The sequence below is a fragment of the Euprymna scolopes genome, chromosome 26 (assembly GCF_053919585.1).
Source record: "Euprymna scolopes isolate OS-2025 chromosome 26, ASM5391958v1, whole genome shotgun sequence".
NCBI lineage: Eukaryota > Metazoa > Mollusca > Cephalopoda > Sepiida > Sepiolidae > Euprymna > Euprymna scolopes.
The window spans coordinates 29,464,105-29,481,010 of NC_136507.1; the positions used below are offsets into that span (position 1 = coordinate 29,464,105).

Here is a 16,906-nt window from a genome sequence, read left to right on the forward strand (position 1 = left end):
AATATTTCGCACTTCATTAGTCACATGGGGTTCAGTTCTGCATTTTTCCAGAAGTCTTAAATAAGTAGTTACCGCAGACTTGTCATTCCACTCTCGCTCGCAGAATATATATATGTGTGTGTGTGTGTGTGTGTGTGTGTGTGTGTGTGTGTGTGTGTGTGTGTGTGTGTGTGTGTGTGTGATAAAAACACGATCTTGAGTCTTCTATGATTTTTTTCTTTTCTCTGACATTATATTGTCATGCATTTTGTCTTTCTAAACAAGGTATTTCTATTTTTTCTGATGGGTATATATACGAAAAAAGTCGACATTTACATAATGATAAACTCTTACTGCGTAACGAAACGGATCTGTAAAAAAAATATGCCGAAATTTTAACACACTGGAACTGTTTTGTATGAAAAGTAAATATTTGTATCTTGAACTGTAACTAATTCTTTACACATACACACATTCACACACATACATACACACATTCTCATCATATATATATATATATATATATATATATCCATATATATATATATATATATATATATATATATATATATATATATATATATATATATATATATGGTGTTTCTGAATCTGTGTGGGTTGGATATGTGTGTGTCTGTGCGTTGGTGTGTGTTCTGAAAATGATCCTATTTTTGAAAACCCTTATGTTTAATCACATCAATTAAAATAAACATCACCTTGAAATAGCTGTAAACAACCATATTATGTTTGTTCATACTCTTAATTTGGAATATGACTTGAAAATAATTAAAATTGTCTGCATGTATATGTGTTTGTGGTGTGCGTACAGAGTTATGTGTGTTCTATATTAAGATAAGCCACGAATAAGAAAAGTTCTTGTGAAATATGAGACCATGAAGATACGAAGAAGAAAAAGGAACGATCGGTTAATTGTAAACGTTAATGTTTGAAATTCTTTTCCACCGAAAATTGTTGGATGCTATGTTAAGCGAGCAAAAAGTAATATTTATTAAGAGCGAAGGAAAACTTGCCTTTTTATGTATTTATAAAGGATGAAATAATTAATAAGTATGTTGAGAGAAATGTGCGTATTTCTCCTCCTCCTCCTCCTCCTCCTCCTCCCCCTCCTCCTTCTTCTTCTTCTTCTTCTTCTTCTTATTCTTCTTCTTCTTCTTCTTCTCCAGCATCGTCTCTTTTTTTTCTTTTTTTTCCATATCGTCTCCCTGCTCCTAATTTCCTTCTCTTTTCTCCATTCTTCCTCTCATTCTTTCTCTTTTTCTTTTTCCCAATCTTCTTCTTCTTCTTCTTCTTTTATTTTACTTCTTTCTCTTTTTTCTTTTCTGTTCTTCTTTTTCATTTTCTTTCTTTTTCTTCTTTATTTCCCACTTCCTCTTCTTTTTCTCCTTTTTCTTCTTTCTAGGTTTCTTCTTCCCTCTTCGTCGTTTTCTTCTTTTTTCATCTACTACTACTACTACTACTACTACTACATATTATTATTATTATTATTATTATTATTATTATTATTATTATTATTATTCGTTTACTTCTGTTTTACTTTTCTTCTTCTTCTCCCCCTCTTCCTCCTGTATTTCTTGTTCTTAATAATCTTTTTCCTTTCTTTCTCTTTTTCATCCTCTCCTGGCTCCTAATTTTCTTCTTTAACTTCTTCCTCAGCGTCCCTTGTTTGGCATTTTAATCTCTCTCTCTCTCTCTCTCTCTCTCTCTCTCTCTCTCTCTCTCTCTATCTATCTATCTATCTATCTATCTGTCTATCTCTTCACAGAAAAAGAAAGAGGGAGAGAGCTCGCTTTCTGTCCGTTTTGAGTCTCGCATTCCTTGTTTGTTTTCATCATCATCATCATCATCATCATCATCTTCTACGTTATTTTCTTTTTCTTCTGTTTTCAATTGCCTCTTCCTTATCCTTCTTTGCTTCCGTCTTCTATGTTTAACTTCTCCGTTTCTACCTTCTCCTCCCTCCTTCTTATTCTTATTCTTCATCATCATCATCTTCTGCATTTTCATAATCTCAACCTCCTTCTTTCTTCATCCTTCCTCCCATCCCCTTCGCCTTCTTCCCGGTGCTGTTAAAGGCGGGGCAGGTGATTCCTGTCGATAACCCTCTCTATTAAGCGCCCATCAAAGAATGACACTTATTTGTAATGGTGGCGTTTCGTCGAGGCTCAACCGCATTCTCCGAGGCGTTTCCGCCACAGGGGAGTCCCGAGCCCCCAGGAACCCGCCTCGCCGCCCCCCGGCTTTCTTGATTTATGATGACAACGTGCCAACCACGACACGTCTCTCCGTCTCGTTCATAAGCCGTCATTTTCGTCTGTTCAAAAAAAAATATATATAGAATTGCCCTTGCTGGGCACAGGGGCATCTATGGTAAGAGGTCGAGAATAAGCATGCAAGAAGAGGCGAGAGGAAAAATAGACAAAAAAAAACGAAGAAGAAGAAGAAGAAGAAGAAGAAGAAGAAGAAGAAGAAGAAGAAGAAGAAGAAGAAGAAGAAAAGGAAAGATAAATCATATCACAAACGCACACACACATATATCCAGGACAAGAATTTATCTAGTCTGGTGGAGTATCCAGTTTCGTGCTGTTACTTGAGGTAACATCACTTGGAGAAGGTGCACCATTCCTCGTAAAAGCTAATATGGGTTAGCCATAGCGAGGAGATCTTATTTGGGCAGCGAATACTATGTGATTTTGAATATTTGATCGGGGTTTACTTCTATGGAAAAGTATCCTCATGCCAGATTGTTCTGACAAACCCCTGTACAGAGAGACCTTAGACACTCGAGGACAGTGTCTAGTAGGCATTCAAGTTCTCCCCTGTAGGCATTCAAGTTCTCCCCTATAGATATATACATATTATTTTTTAAAAAAATAATTATCCACTGGCACGTGTTTCGTCGTCCATGACTCATCAGAGTGGCTGAATCTAGCGAGATTCGAAATGAGATCTCGCTAGATTCAGCCACTCTGATGTGTCGTAGACGACGAAACACGTGTCAGTGGATAATTATATTTTAAAAACAATATATATATATATATATATATATATATATATATATATATATATAAAGCTGAACGTCTGTGTGTGTGTCTGGTCACGAATAGGCTCCTATATGGTTGACTATCATAGGAAACTGATCACATATAATGATAGAAGATGTATCGAAACACAGGAATGGGTATGTTTGATCTGGCATAATGATAATTCATTAAAATTGTGGGGTCTGCGTACGCGCCTGGTCCACAAAGTATGGAAATAAAAAATTTAAAAATAAAAAAGAAACGTTTACAAGTGTTTTTGATATAGATGTACATAATAATACTTCGATAAGTATGTTTTAACTTAAACAGGAATGGTATAATAAAATTGTGGGGTCTGCATTCGCGCTTGGCCTCCATAGAATGGAAATAGGCACAAACTTTAATAAAGACTTTTTATATCTATCTGCGTAAGTATACTTTGATAATTATGTTTCAGTTTGAAGAAATATGGTATAATAAAATTATGGGGTGTTCGTTCGCGCCTGAACTCCATTGAATGGAAATATGTCACAAAGTTTAACAAGGTTTTTTTATATAAATCCACAGAATATTGTGATAAGTGTTTCAGTATGAACAGGTATGGTATAATAAATTATGGGGTTTATCTATTTTATTTTTACTTTCATCATATTTTGATTTGGTTTTGATACCCCCAAATTCGAAGCTATCTCTTTACAACCCTTCCTTTTCATAACCTATCATACTTTCATATATCAGAGTCCATTTTGTGTAGGCTGTTTTTGAACCCAGTCGACGATGGGTACTTTTGCCAGTACATATATATATATATATATATATATATATATATATATATATATATATATATATATACCGCTCCCCATGTGGGGGTAACAAATTGGTTAAAGAGAAAATTATTCCCAACTCGCATTTAGGTAAAATCTCACTTTCGTAAATAATTGAATTCATTCAAAAACGCATCGCAAAAAAAACCCAAATAACATCTAGGTATATAGATAAATATACATAATATATGTATACATATTTTAATATATATATATATATATATATATATATATATATATATATATACAACATATACATATGATATAATATATATAGTTATATAGTTATGATGTATATAATGTATATATATATATATAGTACACACACACATCTATATATATATATATATATATAGATAGATGTGTGTGTGTACTATATATATATATATACATTATATACATCATAACTATATAACTATATATATTATATCATATGTATATGTTGTGTATATATATATATATATATACATTACTCGCTACTTAATTTAGCTGAAATAATGCGACGCGCGCAATTTGTTTACAAACAAAACGTTTGAGCCCTCTACGAGTAGCGGACGGATGTTTATTTAAATACGCATTCGGATTGTTTAATTTCGGCCACCGATTCCGTAGTCAGGGGGTAGGACTGCCGACTGTCATCACGACGGTTCTAGGTTCGATCCTCGGCTTGGGAGAGGTGTTAGTCTAGCGGCACTGATGAGTTGTGAAACAACGAAACAGGTCTGTATGTCGATGACTAAAATATATTTTATATATATATATATATATATATATATATATATACATATGCATAGATCATCGTATAACGATTAGATCACTCTCTGACTTACGTAAATGAACATTTAAAATTAAAATGTTTAAATTCGACGTTATTTCACGCGGTTAATGGTAGCCGAATGGATTAGGTCTTTGCTAAACCGAGCCAGAGATGTCTCGTGATGCGGGGTTCGAATCGTTCGACTGGTATTAATCGTGACACCCCACACTGAAGATTCCCGAAAGGATGAAACACTAGTGTCTGTAGGTATTTACTAATTATTATAGTAAAAAAATAATTATATATATATATTGCGCGTGTGTTAAGGCAGCATTTTTTCATTTTAAGAAAACGTTAAAAATAAGTAAAATCTGCTTAATTTTTCTTTTATGTTGTTGTTTTTATTGCGATTTGTTATGATCTTAAAATAAGTTCCATATGTATCACGAACGTTTTCGATTCGTCGTCGAATAATCATCAACTGAGAAAGCGAACGAATAATAAAAAGGCTAGAGAAAAGCAAACTTTCAACAAAAAAAAAGTGGATTTGAAGCTGGTACTAGCGGCCAGGAAGACGTCGGGAGAACGTTTTCAAACTGTTCACGGGGACGTTAACAATTGCAAATCCGCGATGCTAGAATTGGTGTCACGCGATAAAATGTAATACGTTCAACACTGAAAGGATTATAAAATTCGTAAATCTAAAACTGGTATAATTAAACAAAATCTTTCCGTTATTTTTATGATATTTGCTTTTAATTATTCATTTTTACATACACACACTAGTGTTTGATGCTTACGCAATCATCAGTGTAGGGTAACAATTCCTGCCGGTCATGACATTCGAACCCAGCCACAAAGCCACACTTTGCTTCATTTGCCAAGCCTCTATCTCATGGCCACCAAACAAATTATGAATGGAATTCAGAATTATTAAACGCCGAATTCGGGCGAGTACAATCTAAAGTGTCTGCACGAGTGGATGTCGTGAACATTGCATGGACGCGAATGAATTCAAGTATTTATACGAAAGTGCATTTTTACCTAAATGCGAGTTGGAAATAATTTTCCCTTTAATCAATTTGGTACCCCCACATGAGGAGCGGTATATATATATTATTTTTAAAATATAATTATCCACTGACACGTGTTTCGTCGTCTACGACTCATACAAGTGACTGAATCGATCGATATTATATTTTAAAAATAATATATATATATGTGTATATATATATATATATATATATATATATATATATATATATATATATATACAATATAGCTTTTATATGTAAAAAATATTATATAGAACGTTTATTGATAGAAGCAGGAATTACAGATAACGTTTCAGATACCTATAAAGTTAGTAATATTAATTTATGTAGCATTATTCTGAATAATAGTATTATTAGTGAAAAAGCAGGATTAAAGTAAGAGGAAAATAACAAAAAACTTCCAACCTGTAACCAACCAATGTAAATTAAAGCTATATCTAAAATATTTAAATTACTTATTAATCAAATAAATAATTTCCACCAGAAAAGAAAATTCTGTAGTAATATTAATCTATTTTGGATAGTAAATAATTCCCAACCAGTGAAAGAAAACGTAGATAAAATAAATTCCAGAAGAAAAGCAAAATCTATAGCTAATTATGATTTTAGTACGCTATATACTACAATTGCGCACGAAATACTGAGGAATTAAATGATATTGTGAATTTAAGTTTTGAAGGTGGCAAAGGTAAATATATAGACTTTTCAAACTCTAAAGCTTTCTGGTGTAAAAATATAAATAGCAAAACTAGTGTTTCTAAAGGTATTTTAAAAATACTTATAAGTCATCTTATTAAAGAATGCTATTTTCAAATACGAAATATAATATTACTCCAAACAATAGGTATCCCAATGGGATTGGATCCTGCACCATTTTGGGCAAAACTGTATCTACATAGACTCGTGTATGTATATATATATATATATATATATATATATATATATATATATGTGTGTGTGTGTGTGTGTGTGTATATATATGTATATAAGTTATGTGTATATATTTATATATATATGTATGTATATATATATATGTATATACATATGTATATATGTATATATATGTATATATATGTACATATGTATATATATGTATATATGTATATATATGTATGTATAAGTATATATATATATGTATATATATATGTATATATGTATATATATGTATATATGTATATATATATGTGTATATATATGTATATATATGCATATGGTATATGTATATACAGTGATGATCATATTTATTGGCACGGTAAAATAAAAGTTAAATTTTGTCTAATAAATTCTAAAAAAGGGATTAAATTAAAGAAAATAACGAAGTATATTATGTATTTTTAACTGGCCTTTCCGATGCAGCAATCGGATTTTAGAAAAAATAAATAACAAAGGAACAACAAATATAATTGCAAAAAACCCTTGTTCAAAATTATTGGCACGATTTATTTAATAATCAATTGTATAGCCTTTGGCCTTGATTACCTTCCTCAGTCGCTTTTCATAGTTTACAACCAAGTTGTTGCACTCTTCAGTAGTAATTTTAGCCCACTCTTCCTGACAATAATCCTCCAATTGAATAAGATTCTTAGGCTTCCTTTGCATTACCCTCAATTTTAATGTTCTCCATAAATTTTCAATTGGATTAAGGTCTGGGCTTTGTGATGGCCACTCCAAAACATTAATATGATTGTCCTCAAGCCATTTCTTAGTCAGTTTAGCCGAATGCTTTGGGTCATTATCTTGCATGAACCACCAACGACGACCAAGTGAGAGCTCTTTAGCAGAGTCTTTCAGGTTTTCACCCAATATTTTAACATAATCTTCCTTTTTTATGCTACCTGTGACCTTAACAAGTCGCCCTGGTCCAGAGGCAGCAAAGGATCCCCAAAACATCAAACTGCCTCCACCGTGCTTCACTGTGGGTATGGTGTTCTTAGGCAGGAAAGCTTCGCCAGATTTTCTGTAAATATAAGACACTTTATTATGGCCAAATAACTCTATTTTCGTTTCGTCAGTCCATAGAACACGTTTCCAGAATGCAACATCTTTATCAATATGACGTTCTGCAAAGGCTAGCCTTGCTTTCAGGTGCATAGGCTTCAATAAGGGAGTCTTTCTCGGACGACATGCTTTTAAACCAGCTCTCTTCAAAACTCTACCAACTGTATGTCGAGATACATTCACTCCAGAGGTGCTCTGTTCATCAACAATCTCCCCAACAGAGATCCTTTGGGTTTTGTTTTACTTGTCGAACAATTTTCCGTTCATCTCTTGGGGAAAGAATCCTTTTTCTCCCTCTACCCTCTAAACTCATAACGTGGCCTTGCGATTTGAACTTGTTTATTATGGCTCTAACAGTGGATTTGGGAAGGTTTAGCTTCTTTGAAATCTTATCATAGCCCTCCCCATTGGTATGGCATGCTACAACAAGCTTCCTGACGTCTTCGCTGTGTTCCTTAGTTTTAACCATGGCGATTGAAAATTATAATTTAGTCACTTATAATAGTTTAAATAAATGGCTATCTAAAAATTATCTGAAAAAAATTATTCACTGAATTAGCGTTAAACAAGCATAATATGGCTATAAAAAAGTTCAGAAAGCACGTAAACCGGAAATTGATTGATATTATACTGATACTAAAAGAAAAACAAAGCCGTGCCAATAATTTTGAACAAGGGTTTTTTGCAATTATGTTTGTTGTTCCTTTGTTATTTATTTTTTCTAAAATCCGATTGCTGCATCGGAAAGGCCAGTTAAAAATACATAATATACTTCGTTATTTTCTTTAATTTAATCCTTTTTTAGAATTTATTAGACAAAATTTAACTTTTATTTTACCGTGCCAATAAATATGATCATCACTGTATATGCATATATATATGTATATGCATATATATATTTATATATATGCATATATATGTATGTATATGCATATATATGTATATATGTATGTATATATGTATATATATATGTATATATATGTATATATGTATATATGTGTATATATATGTGTATATATGTATATATGTATATATGTATATATATGTATGTATATATGTATATATATGTTTATATATGTATATATGTATATATATGCATATATGTATATATACATGTATATATGTATATATATGTATATATGTATATATATGTATGTATATATATGTATTTATATGTGTATATATGTATATATATGTATATATGTATATATATGTATACATGTATATATATGTATGTATAAGTATATATATATGTATATATATATGTATATATGTATATATATGTATATATATATGTACATGGCATATGTATATATATGCATATATATATATATGTATATGCATATATATATGTATATGTATGTATATATATGTATATTTATGTATATATGTATATATGTATGTATATATGTATATATATGCATATATGTATATATGTCTATATGTATATATGTATATATATGTATATATATGTATATATGTATATATATGTATATATGTATCTATATATATGTATATATATGTGTATATATATGTATATATATGTATAAGTATGTATATAAATGTATATATGTATATATATGTATATATGTATATATATGTATATATGTATATATATGTATATATGTATACATATATGTATATATATGTATATATATATATGTATATGGTATATGTATATATATGTATATATATGTATATTCATATATATATATTTATATATATGTATATATTTGTATATATATGTATGTATATTTATTTATTTATATATATATATATATATACACATATATATGTCATCACAAATGAAAAATGATATATCTAAAACATAATTTTCATGGGTGTAGGAGATTTATAGATGACCTTATATGTATAAACGATAACCATGAATTCGAAAAACATAAACATCTTATATATCAAAAGGAGCTAGAATCGAATTGTGAACATAAGAGGACAGCAGGCTACATTTCTGGATTTAGATATAAAAATTAAGGATGGGATGTTTCTTTATAAAATATTTGATAAAAGAAACTCTTTCCACTTTCAAATAGTACTATGCCGCATAAAGATAGTACCTGCCCTGGTTTTATGGTTTATGGAACCATTATGTCGGAGTTTTTGAGAATAGCTCGCGTTACTTTAAAGTTAATAGATTTTATACCACCAGTTTCTAACTTAGTAATAAGGATGATAAAACAAGGTGGGGATTAAACAAAAATATTTAAAGAGTTAAATAAAGCATTTGTTCGTTATCTTTATGCTTTTGAATCGTTTAAAATTAACCAGAACATACTAGTAAAGGAAATCCAAAACTTTTTTAGTCATGTATATAATGTATTTTAAAAAAATGTATAAATATTTTAACCTTTATATATATTTAATTTTCAATAAATAAGAATGTAAATATACAAACTGCTAATCATAGTGGGGGTGATAAGTAGTCAAATGGATGAATCCTAATCTTATAAATACAAGACTGGTAAATTTAAAAAATATATCCTCTTTGATTTTGGAAATAGATGTATCTCACAGGTAAGAAATTCATTTTTATAACATGAATAGGTTAGATAAAATAATTAAGAATAGGAAACTAGATCTGATATTTGTAACATGTTTTTCTAAGAGGGTGGTATTTGATCAACACTGCTGGGGAGCCATGATGTAATATACTGTTTTGTTTTTAAATCCCCGAAACAGTGTTTCATGGTAAACAACTGAGGATCCCTTAAAAAATAAATTATTATCGGTACAATAGTGAATTCGAGAGAGCAAATTTATGCAGTGATTGCAGGTGATTGAATGACTTACTGACTAAATGGTTTTCTAACGAATGATAATTTTTTTGTAGAGTTTTAAAGGTTAAAAACTTCCAAGACTATATATATATAATTATGGTAGTGTTTGAATATATGCTTAAGTGGAAGTCATTTAAAGCTTCACCTCTCATTCATTTTTCGACAAAATTTCAAACAATTATTGCAGTTTATAGATCACCTTCTAAGCTATATTGTGAAAATAAAAATTTCAATTTTCGTTCTGTAAAACAAAAGTTATGATGAATTTACTGGTGTTCAAAATCGTAAAAAAAAACGTAAGGAGGTGAGCCACGTTTTTTATAATTTCTTTCCTTAGCAAGCACGTCGCTTCAGCGACTACTGTTGCTACCAATTCGCCGCTCTCGCAAAAAGAGAAGTATCAAGTGAAACAGAGAGAATGAAAGAATGAAAGGGAGGTAATTGGGTATGGTTTATTGAAAGCAGACGAGCGCCGAACATTGTTATTACATATGTGTATGTTTATGGGGGAAAAAAAATAAGACTTAAAGTCAACAAACAAGTGAATTTACAAAAGCCTGGAAAAATCATTGATTACAATAGAAAAATGCTAGCATGAAAAGTAATATGATTAAGCTTTAACATGGAAAAGTAAAAGACTAGTTGTTAAAACTGGAAAAGAAAAGGGCAAGATATTCTAATAAAAAATATAATGAATTGAATTTATAACTTTAAATATTGCCGCATTAAGATTTTTTTTAATTCAATTTATAACATTATATAATCAATCCTTAACGCTGCAATATTTTGAGTTATAAATTTATCATATTTTTTACTAGAATATCTTGTCCGTTTTTCCAGTTTTAACAACTCGTCCTTTACTTTTCCATGTTTAAGCTTAACCATATTACTTTTCATGCTCGCATTTTTCTATTGTAATCTATATATATAAAGTAGTAGCGTTCGTGTGTGTGTCTGTGTGTACAGTAAATTCTCTAGAGTGCAATGTAAATTTCTTAACTTTTTTTTCGTTAACCGGAAAGAAGTTTATATAAAATAATTTTATAAAGGAAACAGTAAATTCTCTAGAGTGCTATGCAGAATAACATATATTTTGGGCTAAGTTACTGCATGGAGGCATTGAAGCTTCTTCACGGGGGATTTCACGGATTTCGATGACAATAAAAATATAGGAGTGTGAAATATTCGTTGATCATCATTCAATCCCGGGTAACGTCGGGTCTCGCTCCTAATATATATATATATATATATATATATATATATATATATAGTGAGAGAGAGAGAGAGAGAGAGTGAGAGAGAGAGAGGGACGGGCAGACAGATAGATCAAAAAGTTCTAGAAATATATATGGCAATCAAGCTACACACTTTTTCGCGTTTCATTCTCATGCATAGAATTGGTCTTATCGCGTGTTTGTATATATACATGTGGTGTTAAGTCTTAGGGTGAAACACGGATAATTCTGTGTAGCTTAATTGCCATATATTTGTATCACTTACATCCAAGCTGTACACACTTACTGAACACTGCTGAAGTAAACACTAAATCTATATATATAAAGTAGTAGCGTCCGTGTGTGTGTGTGTATCTGTGTGTACAACTACCAATGACCAAAGAAATATAAAGGCCACGTGTGTGTACACCTCTTCTCGTGATGAAATATTAATGACCATGTTAGGATACTTCTGTCAACGGAGACATTATATTCTATATGTACCTTCAATATATAGGATTCTTCAAACCACTTTTATATCATTGAGTTACGGTCATTAACATATCACATTAAATGAAATCTATTTAAATAATTACCTCGACATAATTAATTAATTAATCGACATAATTAATTAATCGACATAATTAATTACTTAATCGACATAATAGCTTTGTTTCAGCTGTACTAATTAAAACATTTTTCATTATTTAGTTTATTTAAATTTAAAATTATATTTGATTTAACTTATTATATCTGAAATCTGAAACCGGTTTATTTTCAAACCCAAAACCAGAAAACCTAAAGGGGAAATAACTGTGATAATTTAGTTGAAAAATTACGTTATTAAATATTTCCTGTTTTTGTTTTCATTGCTTAGCTGAATTATTATTATTTTTAATTCGGAGGAAAAAATTTTCGCTTATTCTTAATTTTTAAGTAACCTTTTTTATTTGTTAGAGAAAAATAAAATGTCCTCATTTACTTGCATCCTCACGAGGGCAGAGTTAGTCAGAGACACATGGAAACAGAATCCATCATCCCCTGCTCTTTTTTTTTTTTTTGTTTATAAAATTTAATCGGTGTTGCCTAGGATTTATTATAATAATTATACAATAGCAAGTGTATTTAATTTCCTGCGAAACAGATTTTCTTTATAATTTATTTAATATCTTAAATTAAAAATGGTCAATTTTTACGACGTGGCCCAGCATTGTTTAGCCCCTAGAAAAAATGGTCAATGTAAAGTTTCTTTCCAACTCCTCAAAATACTTGAAAATGACGACTTTTGATGGTTTTCGATGGTGCTGAAAACAAAACAATATTTAAATTTGGGGCAGATAAGTAGCTTTCATAATATGAAAAATTACTTTTTCAAAAACTGTGGGATCACTTTCCTATATACATTTAACGTAAAATGGGCACCCACATTCTAACAACTTTATAATTTCTTCATATCGTAAAACAAATTTAACTGTGATATTCGTTTTCAGCACCACCGAAAACCGGCGCTGTTTTTTACTAAGAGATTCGTTTATTTTTTCATAATTTAGGACGTAAATAATGCTGTCAGTAAGCTTACACGAGCGGTCGGTTTACAAACATTTTTATTTTTTTTTATTTTTAGGTGGATATTCAATTATAGAATTTGTATAGTTATTACCAGGTGCTTCTGTAGTTTACTTAACTGCCTCCTAATGTAAACAGAATTTTTGTGAAACGTTAAACTGCAGAAGCACCTTTTCACAACTATACAAGTTGTATAATGAAAAAAAGAACTAAAAACAAAAGTATGCTTTTGTAAACTTACTAACAGCACAATTAGCGTCCTAAATTATGAGATGAAAAAATGAACGCATCTCTTAGTAAAAAAAGAGCGCCAATTTTCGGGGGTGCTGAAAACGAATATCACAGTTAAATTTGTTTTATGATATGAAGAAATTACTAGGTGACCAGAAAGTGGGAGCTCATTTTACGTTAAATTTATATAAGAAAGTGATTCCCACTTTTTGAAAAAGTAATTTCTTCATATCATGAAAACTACTTATCTGCCCCAAATTTAAACGTCATATTCGTTTTCAACACAACCGAAACCCCTTAAAAGTCGTAATTTTAAAATGTTTGAGTGAGCTGGAAAGAAACTTGATATTGACCCCAAAAATTAAGACCTGTTTTTTTGTGGCCAAATACGTTTAAGCAGTCTTTATCAATAATATGAAAGAAGAAATTTTGAAAAAAATTAACATTTTAGGGTAGGGGATAACTTTTCTATATAAATTTAACGCAAAAGGAGCACCCACTGTTTGGCCACAAAGCGTTCAACTAGACATGTCATCTCTAGCATTTTTTTTTCAAGTTTGGCGATCGAGGGGGAGCGGAGAAAACATGACAAATACAAAATTTTTAGGGTTTTTTTGTGGTGGTGGTGGTGGGGGAAATTATATTTGAAACATAAAATAACAACAAATTTAGTTAATTTTTATGAAACCATTCTGTACTTTCACCTAACAATTTTATAAGCAGAACGAACCCCAAAATATGACAAATTCAATTTTTTCGGGGGGGGGGGATTACATTAGAAATATAAAATGACGAAAAATTTCATTTAATTGTTTTTGGACTTACTTTTTGATGGAACTTTTTCCCCCTTCTTTTGCGATCGCACGGGCATTCACTGCTATCTTTATTGAAACAAAAGTTGTAATGATTTTTTAAAATTATCTTTTCTTTGGGGAGGGGGGGTCTTTCCAGTGCTCAATATCCGGAGCATAGTTTCTTCTCTTTGTAGCCCTTCTGCCGAAATATCTGGTGGAGAGGGTATCACATACTTCTTTTTTAGGGCGATTACATTTACATGTTTTCATCCGTTCTTTTATTTTTGTTGTGGGGGTATCCACGTTGCCCATGATGAAAATGATTAGTATACCGGTGTATTTCAAACAGAACTTCATGTCAACCCAGGCAACGCTGGATATCCATGTTAGTGTATATATATATATATATATATATATATATATATATATATATATATATATATATATAGGGCGTATCAAAATTAACACCTCCTACTTTTTTTTTATTTCGCCGGAATAGATCATAGAGGATGGCAAATTGCATTATTATATTGATTGAATGATTAGTATACCGGTGTGTTTCAAACAGAACTTCATGTCAACCCAGGCAACGCTGGGTATCCATGTTAGTGTATATATATATATATATATATATATATATATATATATATATATATATATATATATATACATATATATATATATATTAAAACGTAACTTAGACCCTACACCTAAGCCCTAAAACGTAAACCTTAAACTTTAACCCTAACCTTAAACTTACACGCACACACACATTCATATATATATATATATATATATATATATATATATATATATATATATACAAGCAACCCACCTGGCATTGCCTGGTCGTAAAATACGCTTATATATGATATTTTGATTAATACACATATCGTATTTATATTCATAGCATGGGTGCCCGGCGGTGTGTGTTGAGCAAAAAAAAGAAAAAAAAAAAGTAATAGTAGGAAGGCAGGCTCAACCCAGTACCTCGAAGGAGGAAAAGAATGGGAAAACCCCTGACGTTTTGCCGTTACGACCACTACCAAACCGGAAGTGGCGTGGGTTTAAATTAAGGCTAGACAATCGAAAAGAGGAGATTACTTTCGAAAATATCAGCGAAAAAAGCGACCCCCTCTCTGTAGAAAAGTGCCCAGTTGAGGGTGAAGAAATAAATGAAAATCCGGTGTACTCTGTCGAAAGTTTTAGGCAGACATGCAAACATACATACATACATTTATATATTGGTGGCTCAAATTTTCGACCCAAACCGATCAAAAAGCTTGCCCTATCTCTGAATACCCTTTATGTAAAATTTCAAATGTTTAGACCAGAAAGTGTCTGTGAAATTTGGTAGAGACCGTAGAGGTCAAATTTTTTTAAACATTTACCCCTGCCATGACACCTTTAACATTTATTGTTTTAGGCTCAAATCAAGTTATTAAGTTAGATCCATGTCCAAGGAACCTATATCTAAAATTTCAAGTGTTTATACACAAAATTGGCAGAGTAGTTTGGTAGAGTACTCAAAGGTAAAATCGTTGAACTTTGACCTCTTAACAGCCAAATTTCTGGCCGAAAACTGATTACAAAGATTTTCCCAAATCTCACTACCTTGTATATCAAATTTCGAGTCTGTAGACTGAAAATTGACAGAGTTATTGCATAGGGAAATGTACACACACAGACAGACAGACACACACACACAGACACTTTCACATTTATAGATATATAGATAGATTATCTTGGACCCAATATATAGTAATGGTTTAAAAAGTTTTAAAAAATGACTCGTGCGCTACCACCGAGAATCGAAACCAAAACGTTTTACTTTGCCGTTAATGCCTGAGCTATGAAGAGATTGGTTTTAAGGCTAGAAATTTAAACATGAACCGATAGCTATTACGTTACGCATGAATATTTGTAATGCTATCGTTCGACCTTCACCTGGCAAATTTCATTTTTTAAATTTTCATACTTTTGCACCGATTTTCCCCGGCTAAAACAACAATATAAAATTTCGTATGGGTGCAAATAACCTATCTTTTAAGTTCATGTCTGTAAACCAAAAACTGACAGAGAAGTTTGGTAGGAAATTTTTTTTAAACAAATATATATACGCCTTTATAATTATAAATATGTAATCTGCTTTAAGAACAATCTGTGGTGTTCCCTGTAGTCTGAGTGGCAATAAGTCACCCCAGATTTTCAACAATTGTTTGCTATTGATTTTTTGCTGATAACAATTACTGGTTTCCTCTGGAATTTGGCCAGCAAAATACCTCAGAAGGTCCCAATCCTCTTCGCACTTCTCTACTCTCTTTCCATCCTCCTTGACTCTCCGCGAATATTTGGTGCGGTGCCAATTGATGCCGACACGTTTTAGAGGGGGGTTTAACTTACAATAATCCGATTTACGTTTTCTTGATTCCATATAATGTTCCTTTTACCGTTTTGTCTTCTTTTGCAGTTTCTATGTGACCGGTTAGCGTTTGTAATTCACGTGTATTAGTCTCCACATTTTATAGTTTTTTCCTTAATATTTCAGCCGTTTTCATTATTGATATCCGTTGTATCTTCTCAGCCATCCCTCTGATTCCAATTTCTCCCATTCTTTTTTCAAATTTTTCTGGATTATTTCTAGTGCTCCTA

At 31.1% G+C, this 16,906-nt stretch overlaps 1 protein-coding gene across 1 annotated transcript in view; it reads left to right on the plus strand.

Moving 5' to 3' along the window:
* Nucleotides 1-16,906, plus strand: part of LOC145247954 (outer dynein arm-docking complex subunit 2-like) — a 627,728-nt gene that overhangs the window by 47,206 nt on the left and 563,616 nt on the right. The window lies entirely within an intron of this gene.